This window comes from Lagenorhynchus albirostris, chromosome 10, assembly GCF_949774975.1.
Source record: "Lagenorhynchus albirostris chromosome 10, mLagAlb1.1, whole genome shotgun sequence".
Classification (NCBI taxonomy): Eukaryota; Metazoa; Chordata; class Mammalia; order Artiodactyla; family Delphinidae; genus Lagenorhynchus; species Lagenorhynchus albirostris.
The window spans coordinates 70,822,113-70,834,905 of NC_083104.1; the positions used below are offsets into that span (position 1 = coordinate 70,822,113).

General features: G+C 56.1%; 1 protein-coding gene across 1 annotated transcript in view; it reads right to left on the reverse strand.

Moving 5' to 3' along the window:
- Positions 1-11,930, reverse strand: part of TFEB (transcription factor EB) — a 48,190-nt gene extending 36,260 nt beyond the window's left edge. Inside the window, exon 1 of the mRNA XM_060162861.1 lies at positions 11,665-11,930. The gene's annotated coding sequence lies outside the window, so the exon portion shown is untranslated. The remainder of the gene's footprint in view (positions 1-11,664) is intronic.
- Between the last annotated feature and the right edge of the window lie 863 nt (positions 11,931-12,793).

Here is a 12,793-nt window from a genome sequence, read left to right on the forward strand (position 1 = left end):
GGCCAAGCTGCCCCTGCCCCGAGATGGAGAGGCACAGAGGGGCAAGGATCTGCAGGAATTCTACTAGGTCCCGGGCGGGCCAGACCCTAACCCACACATCCTCCCTGTCCCTCCTGGAGGTGTGTGCCCCCTTAGCCAGAAGCCCCACGGTTCACCACTTTCCTGACTGACCCCACACCTGTGACCTCAGCCTTTGGCCTTCCCAGGGCCTCCAGACACCCAATTCACACTCTCACTCTGGCCCACCTTGAAATGGACCCTGAGACCCAGCACAGTCCTGTGAAGCTCTGGGGAGATCTGAGCCACCATACGATTCTCACTTGTGGGAAAATGCTCTTGCTACACTTGAGATTTCAGAGGTTCCTCAGCCCCCGAAGCACTTCTCCAACAGCCTGAGACACTTGACATTTCGCTAGTGTTTCTTTCTGGTGGCTAAGGGACTCCCATCTCTAGTAGTTAGATACTGCTTGTCAAGAAAGGCAGGCAGTCACTGAGCTGTCGTTAGTCATCTACACCTCAGGGTGGATGAGTTTACTAGGCCCTTTCACAAGAGTATGTCTCAGGAAGGGATAGTGTAGTGGCGGGGAGGCTAGGCACGCCAAGGCTCCTGAAGACGCAGGGGGTGAGGTGAGCCTCAGAACGGGGAGGTCAAAGAGGCCCGGAGAGCTCTGACCCAGACTCTGACCCAATCCTGGGCCCTCCCTGAGATAGCAAACTCCAGAAGGACACAAAGCTTGGCCTGGGTGTACAAAGCCCCTAAGGATGACCTCTGGCTCCCACGCTTCACCACCGGACTTGAAATGGGGCCTCAGATAAGGAGTATGATAAGCACCTCTTATCACCCCAGACAACCTTGGACTCCCACCCAGCTGAGGACAAAGTCAGAAATGGTTTTTCCTGGGCCCCAGGGCTCCCCAGAGAGCCCCTCATTTCTGCAGCCCTCATCAAAAGGCAGGGGCCCTCGGGGCAGTTCCCCCACAGCACTCTGAGACCTGGAGTAGCAGGAGGCCCACGGCCATCACCTGATGCCTCCAGCTCACTGGATGGATAGGGAGCACCGTCGAGGGGAAGGGCCGGCGCTGGAAACCCCCACCCCCTGGAAACAATGGCCATGGGCCCCTTTGCTGGGATGCTCCCCAAGATGCCTACACAGCCACCCTCTCCCCAGTCCTGACAACAACCTACGAAGGGGAGGGGGCAGCAACACTTGCCACCGTCCTTTTGAGATGAGGACACTAGGGCTCAAAGCATTTAGTCACTTCCCTAGGGCCACACAGCGAGGTCATGGCAAATCTCACGTTCCTGGATCCTTCCCTAGAACAGAGTTTCTCAACCTCAACACGGCTGACACTTGGGGCCGGATAACTCTTTGTTGCCGGGCTGTTCTGAGCATTTCAGACCCTTTAGCAGCATCTCTGGCCTCTACCCACTAGATGCCAGTAGCATTCCCTGAGTTGTGACAACCAAAAATGTCATCCGACATTGCCAAATGTCCCATGGGAGACAAAGAGAACTATGGCCCTAAAAGGACCTGAAAGTCGGGCACCTGCCAATTCTAAGTTGAAGGCTATCTGCTGGAGCCCTAGATGTGCCAGGCAGGAGGGCCTGACGGTGCTGGTAAGTACCCTGTCGGCTCAGTACCCTCTGGGCAAAGCTGCCTCCTTGGCAGCCAGTGCCACTTGGGAATCTCGTCCCAAGACCACCTACCCCTCGCCAACCTATAAACCAGCCCCCTCCCTGGCATTCAATATTTCAGTGGTCTTTCAATTATCTTGATCACTCACCCCTGTGAGTAAAAAATTTTGAGCACCCCCAATATTAGTTCCTTTTCTCAGGAATTGCTTATAAATACCAGTGTATTAATATATCATGCATGTGAGCAAACATACACAAAAATAGATCTATAAAAAAGGTGAGAAGGGAAATATAAATTACACCCATGATGAGATACTGTTACACGCTCACCAGTGGGACAGAACTGAAACAGTCTACCAATACCAAGTGTTAGTGAGGATACAGAGCGTGCAACCACTTAACACAGTATTTACTAAAGTTGAAATATGCATTGCATACCCTGTGCTCTAGCAATTCCGTTCCGGGTTATATGGACTCTGGAGAAGTGTATGCACCAGTGTACCAAGAAGCAAATTCCAGGATGTTCTTACGGCATTGTTCACAGTAGCCAGAAAAGGAAAGCAACCCAAAGGTCCATGAGTGGCGGGATGGATACAAATATGGTAACAAGTTCATACAGGGGATACTATACAGCAGTGAAAATGAACACACCACAGCTACTACACACAACAATGGTGGACGGATCTCACAACGTGACAAAAGAACATGTTCAGTGTCACTCCAGCTCTAGAAACTCAAAACCAGGCAAAACTAAACTCTCTTGCTAAAGGATGCAGGTACAGGTGGTTACATGATAAAGGAAAGCAAGGAACCGATTATCTTGAAAGTCACAATAGTGGTTTGCTCTGGGGGAGGGGCTTATGACCAAGGTGGGGCACACAAGCTGATTTCAGAATGCAGGTTACATTCTGTTTCTTCATCTGGGTGGTGGTAACCTGGGTTCACTTTTGTTTGTTTGTTTGTTTGTTTGCGGTACGCGGGCCTCTCACTGTTGTGGCCTCTTGCATTGCGGAGCACAGGCTCCAGACGCTCAGGCTCAGCGACCATGGCTCACAGGCCCATCCACTCCGCGGCATGTGGGATCTTCCCGGACAGGGGCACGAACCCGTGTCCCCTGCATCGGCAGGCGGACTCTCAATCACTGCGCCACCAGGGAAGCCCGGGTGTTCACTTTTATAATTATTTATTACATTATCCATATAGGTTTATGCTCCTTTTGGCAATTATGCTATACTTCACCATAAAAGGAGGGACAAAACGATGAGATAGAAATACATAGAAATAGAAGTTCTAATATTTTCTTCTCACACCTGGCTTTGAAACCCATTATGATTAGGCCAAACCTACTGGATGAAAAGCTATAGTTAGTCACAGGTCTGAGGAGCCAGTGACACCCAGGGCTGTCTGTAGAGGGGCTCCTCCAGCTGGCCCAGACTATGGGCTGCCCCTCAGCCCACAGGACCAGGCCCTTTCATCTCCCACCCACCCCAGGGCATCCCAGCCACCACATGCCCCTGGTGGCCACGGGCAGGGGGTTGCATGATGCTGGGCTCCCTCGCACCCACCTCACCCTGCCCTGGGCCATTCCCCTGGGTCCCCGACAGCAGAGCTCAGAGGTCCACACTGGGAAGGCCCTAGGGGAGCAGGGCGGGCCTCACACACCCTCTAAATACACCAAAAGAAGGAGGGAGGCAGAAAAATGAAATGAAGAAGATGAAGCAGGACAGGGAGACACACCCGCATCTAGGCCTGATGTTCCAGATGCCTTGGAACTAGATGAAGGGTCAGAGGGATAGGGATGTGGGGGCAAAGGAAAGAGGGGGGAAGAGAGGGATGCTGGAGGTGGGGTGGGGGAGCAGAGGCACTGCTCCGGTTCCAAGCCCAAGTCTTGGGGCTCAGCAACAGGTGTGCCCAAAGATGCCTGAGCTGTTGCACCCAATTTAGCACCGTGTGCCCCAGGGCCCAGGGCTTCAAATGACAGGCGGGTAGCTCAGGAGCCAGCAGCCTCCCTGTGGCCTCACCTCTCACTCAGCAGCCTCTAGGCCTCTGGGAAGAAAGGACCCTGTCCAGGAAGGAAGGCTCCTGGGCCTGCCTGCAGAGGTGACCCTCGGGTGGGAGGACCCAGGGATCGAGAGAGCCACCCTTTCTGGAGCTCAAGGGGTGAGAAGGGCTGAGCCAAGGTCTCAGTGCTGGCATGAGCCCTTCTGTAAAAACTCTCTCTGGACCAAGGAAGAATGCCCTTCGGGGGGGAGGGGTAAATTGGGAGATTGGGATTGACATATACACACTACTATACATAAAATAGATAACTAATAAGAACCTACAGTATAGCACAGGGAACACTACTCAATACTCTGTAATGACCTAGATGGGAATAGAATCTAAAAAAAGAGTGGCTATGTGGATATGTATAAACTGATTCACTTTGCTGTACACCTGAAACTAACACAACATTGTAAATCAACTATACTCCAATAAAAATTAATTAAAAAAAAAAAAGGAAGAATGCTCTTCAGACCAAAGGGCCAGGCGTCGACACATTTGTGGTCATTTAGTCCACGGCTCTGTACTATCTCACATCACTCTGCCTTTCACTGTCCTCTGCAGTTACTGAAATTCCCCACCAGGCTATCAGTTTTGGGAGAGGAGCCGTGTCTTTATTCCCACCCACCCTGCTTGGCCGGCACAATGCCAGGCCCCTACTCAGTTTTGCCTGCTGACCCCAATGGATGCTGGAGCGGGTCCCCCGCACTCCCTGGATCCCGGTCCCCTCCTCTCGACAACACAGGGGCTGCGCCAGCCGGCCTCTGAGGCCCACAGCCCTGCAGCTCCAATCAGCCCATGGCAAAGCCAGAGGGTGCCTCGCTGGCAGGGGCAGCTGAGAGCACACCTGGCCAGGGCAGGGAGGGGACAGAGGCGGCAGGGGGTGGACAGGATAGTGTGTCACCTCCTGGCCACACTGCACCCCTCAGGGATGTAAGAGCTGGGGCAGGTGCTGTCCCCAAACCAATTGTAAACAAGCAGAGGACAGGCTGTGATTTCCCTAGGCAAACAGGAGAAAACGAACCGGAGCCCCACCCCACAGACCCACTGGTAGAACTGGGGTGGGGGGTGGGGGGGTAGGGGGCAGGGCTGCTGCTGCAAACTCTCCGCGGGGAGGGACAGGCTGCGAGCCCCATGCTAGAGCCAGGCTGGGCCTGGATCACTGTGGGCAGAGGCAGGGAGCTCCTCCTTGTACAAGTTCCTGGGAACCAGTCCCTGGGTCTTAAATGGTGATGTTCCTGCAGGGCAGAGACCACGGGTAAAGCATCTGTGTGTCCTCGCTTCTGAGCACACGACTGGGGCCCGATTCACGCTCGCTCACTCACTTCATAAAGCTATACTGAGCACGCATTACACACCAGCCTCTCTCCAGGCACTGGCGACACTGCATCCTACAAGACAGACCCCACCCCTGTGCTCAGAGTGTGACCTTGGAGCAGTCCATTCATCTGCAGATTGATGGGCTCTGACTCCAGCTCCTCTCACCACCCCCCTGCAGGGCTGGAGGACCTACCGTCACCTCTTCTCACCCCCCAGAAGGCTTCCCTGAAACTCCCCCAGCTTCCAAGGAAGACTCCACCTACACAGGCCTCCCAGTGAAACCCCACTGTCACCCGGCTATCTGCTGCCCTCAAGGCCCAGGACCCCCTGGAAGATGATGGACATCCCTCCTCCGAACAATGGCCCCCCCCCCACCACTCCACCGCCTCCAGGCCGGGTGAAGAAAGGAGAAGGAAATGGCTGTTTTTTTTTTTTTTGCGGTACGCCGGCCTCTCACTGCTGTGGCCTCTCCCGCTGCGGAGCACAGGCTCCGGTCGCGCAGGCTCAGCGGCCATGGCTCACGGGCCCAGCCGCTCCGTGGCCTGTGGGATCTTCCCGGACCGGGGCACGAACCCGTGTCCCCTGCATCGGCAGGCGGACTCTCGACCACTGCGCCACCAGAGAAGCCCGGAAATGTCTATTTCTTGCATGTGTATTATCATTTTTATTATTAACCAAAAAATGCAATTCAAACAGTGATCAAACACCCCCCACAGGGCGGGAAAGTAAAATAACATGATGGGTCTTTCTACACCTGCATTTTGGGCTGCTTTGGACACCTCCACCCTGGTGCCAGCAACGCCACCCTGGCTCCAAGCACTTTTACGGGAGCTTCAGACCCCACCGCCCCCAGGTCCCGATGACTCTCGGGGCTGGTGCTGTCCACCTCACCCTGCCTTAAGCAGTAGCTATTTCCTGAGCACCTGTCCTGAAGGGTGGGGCTAAGACTGGACCCTGGTCAATTTAATGGGAGGTGAGGGCAGAAAGTCAGGATGGGGGAGGGAGGGCTGACCATACCAGAGACTAGGGGTCACCAAATGGTCTCAGAGTGGTTCCTACCCCTGGGGACCTGGATTCGAAAAGGAGACAGGCCTAAGAGACCCAAAGCAAGCGGAGACCCAGGAAACAGATAGCTCTGGCCTGGGGAGCTGCAAAACAGTAGGTTATCAGAGCGGGGTCCCAGGACCGGAAGCATTAGCATTACCAGCAAACGTGTCAGAATTGCAGATTCTAGACCTATTGGAATTTGCAGACCTACTCAGTTAGAAACCCTGAGAGTGGGGCCCAGTAAACTGTTTGAATAATCCTGCAGTTGATCCTGATGCCCACTCCAATTTGAGAACCACTGTCCTAGAGACAGGGCTTTAGAATCATCAGACAAAATTTTCTTTTTTCTTTTTTTTTAATATTGATGCCTAAGCCCCTCCCTGAAGACTCAGATGCAACAGTTTTTTTTAAAAGAGCTCCCCAGGGCATCACAACATCCAGCTGGAGCTGCAGATGGAGCAGTCCCCTGGTCTCCTGGAAGGGTGTGCCTTTATGGACAGAGGATTTGCCTACAGGGAGGGGAGTAGGGGAGGGGTTGCCAGGAGAAGGGACCAGCATGAACAAGGGCTGGGACGAGGGAATATGGACCATGGGTTTCTGGATGGTCTGTTGGAATTCCTGGATTAATCCCATGGCATCACATTTGCTTCTGGGACCCCGCTGTGTGGATAGAAGACAAGAAGGTGGCCTGGCCCCAAGGAAGCTGGACAAGGGTGGGGATGACCAGACCTAATTTCTCTTCCTCCTCATGCCCACACTTAAGAGACAGGAAAGAAAACTGGTGATGACTCTGCCTCTTGCTTCTGCCCCTCTCGGCTGCCCTCTGCTCTCACCCACTGCCCCCACTGCCCCATAGCCAGCAAAGCACTTCCTGTGGGCACGGTAAGTTCCACATCCTGCCTTATGGCTGAGATTTTATCTCTACTTTTAGTGGCATTGCAGACAAGGAGATCTGTATCTCTGGTCAGAGTACAGGAGGGCCAGGCAGCAGGAGGGCAGGGGAAGGGCCTCTGGTCAGGAGTGAGTAGTAAGTGACCAGGCCAGATGCTATCCTAGGAGTCCCAAGGGGCAGGGCAGGGCAGGGGAGGTAGAGATGCTGCAGGCATGGCCAAATCTGCTACCTTGTTAATTGTGGAGACCTAGCAGGGTGTGGTACAACAGGGAGTGGTGGGGACTGTGGCCATGGAGTCTGCAAAGCCCCATATAAGGCATTTTGCTCGAGGCTGCTAGACCCAAGGGAGAGGCCTGTTTGCAACCCATAGGTCTTTATTTCTCCCCTAGAACTCCCTATGCCTCTGTTTCCTCACCTGGAAATGAGAAATAAAGACATTATAGAAGTTAATTATGATAATTAACATTTTTTGAGCACGGCACTGTTCTAGGTCCTGTACATGCTGCAAGCACCCACACACTTAGCCCTCCCTACAGCACTATTAGGTAGGTGCTACTATACTCCTCGATTGCTAGGTGTGGAAACAGAGACACAGTGCGGTTTAGCAGCTTGCCCAGGGTCACACAGCTGGTAAGTGGCAGAGCTGGGATTCCAAGCCAGGCAGCCTGGCCCTGGAGCTCATGCTCTAGGGTACACTTAGCCCAGCGCTCAATACATGGTAGCTATGGCTCTGTCCCAAGAAAAACTGGCTGGTCGCTCCACGGGGCCAGGCTTTAGCGAAAGCTCTATTGAGTGGACTTGGGCAGCACCTCCCCCCTCCCCTGCACCCCATACCCAACCCTTTCTGAAGCCTCTCCTGCCTTGGTGCCTTTGCGGAAGATGGATAGAAGGCTCGCGCTGGAGGGGACTCCACAGATGATCTAGGTTCACAGATACGGAAACCGAGGCTGAGAGAGGCAGGCACCGGTCATGGCTACACAGAGGGAGAAAATTTGGGCCACCTTTGCAGTCTACCACACTAATAAAGAGAAATGGGCAGGATGGAGGAGAGGGTTGAATAAGGGTGGGAATGGGCGCTAAAATGTGAGGCAGGTCCCAGGTCATGTCAAGGTATATTTTATACAATATCACTACAGGTATTTTGTGATACCACATGGCCTGTCAGTGCGGGGTCTCCTGGGTTCTTCTCACGACTCCCTACTGTCCCCTTCTCACCCAACAGCCCCCCAGCCTTTTCTCCACATCTGATTAAACAAGTGCTTACTAAGGGCTTCACTGTAGGGGAACGTTTGAGGCATCCAAGGAGCCCCAGGAAGCCTTGTCTGAACCCATCTCTTCCCCGGGCCGGGCAGGAGAGTTCTTGCCAGGGGTCCTTCGTCACCTGTGTCAGCAGCTCAGAAGAGCATCCAGGAGACAGGTATGTCCTGGGGCAGGGGCTTCAACAAGTCCCACCCCTGCTCAGAGCAGGAGACCCCGGAGGGGGAAAAGAAGGTTCCTGCACCACGACACACCCTGCCTTTTAAGACAGAACTCCTGGGAAACCCTGAAGTGGTCTTCTGCAGGGATTGAGAACATGGATTTCGGACTCAGCTGGGCCTGGGTTAGAATCCCTACCACGTCCAGGCTATGTGACTTCAGGCAACCTGCTCAACTTCTCTAAATCAGTATAATGAAAATAATAAGTCCTACCTCATTCTGAAGAGTAAATATACAATAAATGTTGAGAACTATTATTATAACTAAATTTTATTACAATATTGTTCTATTATAGCATAAAGAGAATAGATGCATATTCTATTAATTTAAGTTATCGTTACACTCTCATAGACATGCACATACACAATTCATCTATATACATGTATGTAGACACCTATAACCTCATAACCACACACACAAACTCCCATCAATCACATACACCCCACACTGACATACAGAGCAGCACCCTGGACTCACCATGTACCAGGCACCTGACTCCTTACAGCAGCCTGTGAAGTTTGTACATTTTTATCTCCCTCTTTTCAGATGAGGTTACATATATTATATGCAAAAACACCCACTGTATCCTGGGATGTGGACACTTCTGGCAGCTCTGGGAACTCTGAACTCCCTCCCTCTGTATCAGAGGAGGCCAACCCAATTTCCACTGTCATCTCCAGGGCAGCCCCAAGCTGGGCCCCAAGTGCTGACTGCCCTCCATCCCTAGGACAAAGGCCCAACCTGGCTTTCATGCCAGCTGCGGTTGGGGAAACCCCTGCTGCCTGCAGAAACCAAGTTGACTTTGAAAAGGAAGAGACAGAAGCCAGGGGGTGGCTAGGTCACTCCCTGTGGGGGCAGGTGCTAAGTAACTCTATAAACTCTGGCTAATGATGCAATTACAGCCATAAACAGAGCCCCAGGAGGGATCCAGGCCAGAAGCCAGACCCTCAAAGGGCAGCCAGGCCTGAGAGGTGGGAAGCCCCTCCCACATGCTTTCCAGCCGAGAGGCTGAAAGGGAGGCCTCACTGGCCCTGGAGGTGAGCACTGGGTACTCCCATCATCCCAGAACCCTGGATGGGCTCCTGCCTGCCCTGGCCCACCCTCCTACCCACCACTGACTGTGAGTTACCAGGCCATCAGCCCACAGAAGCCCAGGGGCTCTCCCTGGATTGAGTGCTCACCTGAGGAGATGTCCTCAATCCCTGCACCCCTTCCATGGGACACAGAACCAGGAGGCCTGGGTTCCCATTTGGCTGCACCTCACAGAGCTGAGCTGAGGACAAAATAGCACTGCAGCTGTAACAGGCCTTGTAAACTGTGAGCAACATTGGCTGCTCTCCCGCACAAGCAGAGCATAGAGTCACCCTAAACAGCCCTTCATTTACACTCTCTGGTTCCCGACTCACATCTAGAAGCCAGGAGGCAGGCAGAATGAAGGGGTCCAAGTAAATTCCACGGCTGGGGAAACTGAGGCAGGGCTCCCAAGGCAGCCAGCCCTTCCCCTCTCCAGCCTCTTCTGGCCTGGCTGTCTCTCTCCCAGACTGCGATCTCCCTGAAGGTAGGGCCTGGGGGCCATCTCTCAGGCTGGGAAGAGTGAAGGCCTCAGAGGGCACAAGCCAAGGAACGAAGAACTGCGATCTGACCTGAGGGCACCCACAGCTGGCGGCCTTGGAGGACACCAGAGACCGGGCCCCTACCTTCCCCTCCACCGCCAGTTGCCCGAGAGTGCCAGGTCTTGGGCCGGTGGAATCTCAGCTCGCAGGGTCCTGAGCCCACATCCCAGAGGTGTCACTGGGGACCTGAACCGGCTTGTCCCCTTCCCTGCTCACCCAAGCACCCCTCTCTCAGGGTGGGGGGTGGGGTCTGGGCGGCAATTAACTGACACTTCCCCAGAGAACACTAAGCCAAAGAGCTAAAGTTTAGTCCAGAAACTGTTCGCGCAGAACCATCCCCAGAACAGACGGGCGGCAGGAGTGGACGGGGCATCTGAGAAGGCCCCCGCGGTGAGGGGCTGGCCTGGAATGAGGAGGGGGTGGGGGAGCCCTGGGCAATGCGGGCGCTCGCGCAGACGAGCCCCGCCCCAGGCGCCCTCTCCCCCTCCCTCCCTTCCTCCCTCCCCCTGGGCGCTGGGCTGGGGCGCGCCGGGCGGCTTCAGCGCGAACCTGCTCGCGCAACCCTGAGCAGCTCGGGGCAGCCGTGCGTGAAGCCAGAACCCCCGGCGGGAGGGGGCCGAGGGGCGGAGGAGCCGAGCTGGCATCAGCCCGCTCCCTTCGAGGAGGCGAGCGCACTCGCTGCGGCCGAATAGCTGATCGGGGTACCGGGAGGAGGGGAGAAGAAGGAGCGCTGACTCGGGGGCGGGACAGCCTGAGGTTGGGCGGTGCGGACTCAGGGAATCGGGGGGAAGGAGGCGTGTTTTCCGGGATTCGGGACCGAGAAGAAGGGGGATACTCAGGGGGCGGGCAGATGGCTGGGAGCTCCAGGGAAGGTAGAAAGAGGGGCGTGCAGTGGGTGAGCTCTGGGGTTGGGATTCCCTAAGGTCGTGGAATAATGCAAGGGGGAGAAAAAGACTGCGCTCAGGGATACCGGGGGACTCTGGCAGAGGCGGCTTCTTCAAGAGGCCGAGGGGGAGGAAGGGACGGGAAGGGAGGGAGGGATGGTACTTCCACCCGCCCCCCCCTCAGCTTCCAGCAGCCCGGCCCCCGGGGCGTGGCGCCGCTCCGGCCCTCCCATTCCCCCGGACCATCCAGGCAGGGCCTGGCCCGGCCGGACTCGGCCCCCGCACACCTCCCCTACCTCCGGCGCCCTCCCCTGTGCCACCCGCCCCAGCCGCGTCCGGTGGAGAAGAAGTGGGCGCCGGGCCCACACGCCCTCAAACTTCTTGCAAGTTCACTCCCACGTCTCCCGCCCCTTCGACTCCCAGCTCCCGGGCCGGGAAGGCCCGTGCCCGCCACGGCCCCTCCCGCCTGGTTACATAAGGTCGCAGAGAAGCCGCCCCCCGGCCGTGGCCTGAAGGGAGGGGCTGAAGGGGCTCCCAGGCTCCGCGGGCAGCGCCGCCCCGGCCATGCGCCGGGCGTCCCGGGCTAGACGGACAGCGGGGCGGGTGGCAGCGCGGCGCACACGGTCTCGCTCCCCTTTCCAGTCGACACCCCCACCCACCCACCTGTCTCCCGGACCCACTGGATCGGAGCAGGGGAGCCTTGGTCGGGGGTTCCGGGCCCTCCGCGCACCCCTTGCCCCCCAGCTATGCTCACCTAACTATGAAGGTCAATCCGTCCGCCGCCCGCGCCCCGCGGCTCCGGCAACTTGTCCCAAGTTCAGGTGTCCGGCCCGAGAGCTGTGCCGGCCACCCCCTCCCGGGCTCCTCAGGCTCCGCGCCACCAGGGAGGCCCGCCCCTGTCCGCCCTTCCTTCTGCCGTCGGCGCCGCCGCCGCTCCCTACGTCCAGCCGGCGGCCGCCGCCTCCGCTGTCACCGAGCCCCGCGCCCGGCGCCGGGGCTCCTGCTGTCACTCCGCACTCACTTCCCGCCGTGCCCGGCAGAGGGCAGCACCCTACCCCGCGGCCCCGCCCCGCCCGACTCCGCCCCACGTCGGCCTGCCGCGGAGCCCGCTGGGAAGCGTAGTCCTCCCTGCAGCTCGGCTAGGCATGCCGGGATTTGTAGTCCCGCTCTGTGAGTTCAGGCCTGTACAGGGACTTGGCGTTTAATTTGGAAACTTCGTTCCACTTCGTTTCTACCCCTTTTGCAAGTTTTCTCTTTTCAGTAAGTGATGTCCGAACCACACAGATCACCACAATACACCCTGTGGCCTATCTGACCCCAAGGAGAGACTTGCAGCGGGCTGGCTTTCCTGGAGTCTAGGAAAGATGTAGGGTCCCAGATGGTGTGCTGTTGCCATAGAAACCCCTCTGTGTCAAACCTCAGTTTCCCTCCTGGTTTGGAGTGGGGTACCAGACCTGGATCTTGAGCATAAGGGACAAGGTTGGTCAGCATGGTAAAGGAAATATGACTATAAAATAGAGCCCACCTCCCCCCTAATTGTGAATTCTCCATTTATATATACCCCCTCCCCACCTAGACCTCATCAGCCGAGCTTGCAGGTACCCCCCGCTGCCATGTTGCTGGACAGAAATTTCCTGACCTCTTTCGTGTCACCTTCCCCTGCTGGAAGTTACAGGGTGCTGAGCTATCATTCTTTGCCTTTTCCTCCTTCTCCTCCTCCCCCTCCCCATACCGTGTCCCTCCCCCACCCCCACCAGGTTTCGGGTTTTTTGCTGGGAGGGTCCTATGGAGGACAGGAATGAAGTCCAGAAGGACAAGACCTCTTGCTCAGTTGGTTAGAACAAATGGGTTTGATTTTCATGTGATTCAAATAGCTATCCCTC